The 2,899-nt window shown below is 40.8% G+C and overlaps 1 protein-coding gene across 2 annotated transcripts in view; it reads right to left on the reverse strand.

Moving 5' to 3' along the window:
* The window catches only part of LOC138038150 (steroid 17-alpha-hydroxylase/17,20 lyase-like), a 10,396-nt gene extending 8,008 nt beyond the window's left edge, over nt 1-2,388 (reverse strand). The window contains exon 1 of one of the 2 annotated variants that reach the window (XM_068883974.1): nt 2,264-2,388. The gene's annotated coding sequence lies outside the window, so the exon portion shown is untranslated. Of the gene's footprint in view, nt 1-1,606; nt 1,646-2,263 lie in introns of those variants that run through there. The other variant, XM_068883975.1, reaches the window with a different exon arrangement.
* Nucleotides 2,389-2,899: the final 511 nt, after the last annotated feature.

Here is a 2,899-nt window from a genome sequence, read left to right on the forward strand (position 1 = left end):
GCGAAGCCATGTCCTTCCACAAGTTCCCCTTCTTTTCAAAGGCAACTACCCATAGATACTGATTGTTTGACAGAAGCTGCTCTTTGGTGATGATGCGACAAGGAACGATTACCACAATCAATGGCATTTGATTTGGGTCACTTGTATCCTTTAAGATTACAAAGCTCTCATAAAAAATGGTCTTGCCGAAACCACTTGGTAGCACAGGAATAACATACTTGCTCGATAGGAGAGCTTTGACCTTTGTTTGGGTTCAAAGTGTTAGCCATTTGATCGAAACAGGAAAAGCAATATCATGCTTCTCTTTTCCCAGGGAAAATCGAAGACAGATTGCCGTCATAATCTAACAAAATAATTACATGTAACTCGTTAAAAATCTGACAGTGGTCCATTGTTAATGGACCAATCTGAATTTCCCATTGCACCAGCAATGGGAGATTCTGAACACGTTGGTTACACAAGATCATGCAGTCCCTATCCATATCTTTGCTCAATCATCAATCTTCCCTTGGCTCACTTGCGTGACCAAAGCGGGCAGTTATACTGACGCAGAAAGGACTGCGCATGCGCGTAGTCTATCAAATTCTAAACTTAAATCCCAAGGTGTTTTGAATTTTAATCTACAGGGGGTTGAAGATGACCTAGAAAGAAATCTTTTCTCAAGTTTCCAGTTCCACGATTTTGTTTCGAAAATACAGCATTTTGAATTTTTTAATTGTCACCTTGTGTGACACGATGATACAAAGTTATTTGGTTGAAAAACATGTCTATGCCTATGAATCTCAGCAGTCTGAGCATTTAAAGTACATTAGGAGATGTTTTCATACACATGTATTTTATCTCATGGGCAAAAAGTAACCGCTTCCATCGCTAAGTGAATTCCTGATGTTCATGTTATGCACCTATCAATGGGGGGGGCTGACCCAGGGGAATTTGAAATTTTCATGGAAGATAGTGTCAAATTTCCCACCCCTGGGCACCTACAGACTGTCAAATTCCCCCACCCCCGGGCACCTGCAGAAAATCACATTCCTGCCCTGGAGTAACTTTTTTTCATTAGATTCACATTCTTGGAACACCAATTTTCTTGACTGTCGATTTCAAATTCCCTTTTAAAAGCTGATGGAAATTTGTCGTGTAACAGGAAACCTTTCTCATGGTAGTCAACAAGAACCTTACACGTAGCAAAACAACATGAACAAATTATATAACCAGGGGTCAATTTAATAAAACTTTTACAGATGTAATTTACAAGTGTAGCCATTGTTTTAGAGTCTGAGAACAATAGCTACACTTGTAAATTACATGTGTAAAGGTTTTATTAAATTGGCCCCGGCTTTCGAATCAATCAAGCATGCACAATTATAGAGTGGAAAATTCATATGGTCCTTATTTACAAAAAGACAAGACCAGGGGCAGATCTAGGATACAAATAATGGCCGGTTTACAAAACAACAAAAAAGTTTCTCGGGGGTGTAGGGGCATGCCCCCCCCGAGAATTTTTTAGATTTAAACTTTCCAAAGTCCCGTTTCCCATGTTTCTGATAGACTTCAGTAAAACAGTGGAAACCGGTATGAATCCGCCCCTGAAGACGGATTTGCTTACCTTTCTTCCACCCATGGTATCCAGAAAAATCGGGAAAACCAGAGAAGTCTCATCAAAACCAAGGTTTGAGATAACTCATCTCCAGGTTCTCTCAGTGTTCCAACTTGTCAAATTCCCGACCATGGGGTGACGCATAAGTGTCAAAATCCCTACCTAGGGGAAGGCTCTCTGGATCAATTTCCCGTAGGTAGCCCCCCCCCCCCCCCCTCCCCCACCCTGGGGCTTAACATTGATAGGTGCATTAATTTGTGCACAACGGTGGTGCAGCAACATGGCGACTCTATAAAGTTGCGTGAAACGCTTCAACAAAACCACACAGACCTAAGAATCGGTGAAGTGATTTATCAATTTGTCTTCTGCAAAATTCCAAGTTTTTGGCTTATTTCACTGAGCGGCTTCGATTTTATTTTTTGTTGCGTGACAGTGAAATCGATCTGTTTGTGAAGAGACAACCAATATGTATTCCGATGCGCAGAATTGGTAGATATGTCATGCACTAAACATTTTGAAGCATATTGAGAGGTAAGATATTAGCAGAAATAAAGATGGGGATAGCACGAGATCTGTTAGTGTAGTGTTACCAGTAAAAAAACACTAGATGAAGGGGACGTTTCTGTAATATGAGATTTCAATTTACGGTTATTGAAGCTCACTTACCGCAAGAAGCTTTCATGAACTGTGCTTTACGAAAAAAGCTAGGAAATACAGGAAAGACTTGTCAAATATCGGCAACCTGAAGACCGTCGTTCTTGAGTAAACAACAGTAGCTTTCTTGGGCTTTCTCTAGAATGCGTAGCAACTATTCACGAATGTTACACGTGAAATGTCAAAGATCAGTAGATTGACTATTCCGGGGGTCGGGGATGAGGGGTGATTTGGTACGGCGGGTCTAAAACACAGGTCACATTCCACAGATCACACATTGCAGGTCATTGTTTTACCTTTTTAAAAGTGACCCAAAACCCTCAATTTGGCTAACCCTAGGCCTAATTGGGGTTTTTAGGCCTAGGGTTAGCCAAATTGAGGGTTTTGGGTCACTTTTAAAAAGGTAAAACAATGACCTGCAACGAGTGACCTGTGGAATGTGACCTGTGTTTTATACCCGCCCGATTTGGTAAGGTTTGTAAATATTTACAAAACGTACCGTACCGAGCCGACTATTAAATATTAAAACAACAGCACGAACCATTTTTTAACCGCGGATCTTCCTATTTTTAAATCCCTGCTTACCAGAATTTTCTTATCCCAGAAATCCCAAAAATGTGCGACCCCAGACTAGTAACTCTACTAAAA

This window comes from Montipora capricornis, chromosome 2, assembly GCF_036669925.1.
Source record: "Montipora capricornis isolate CH-2021 chromosome 2, ASM3666992v2, whole genome shotgun sequence".
NCBI classification, from domain to species: domain Eukaryota; kingdom Metazoa; phylum Cnidaria; class Anthozoa; order Scleractinia; family Acroporidae; genus Montipora; species Montipora capricornis.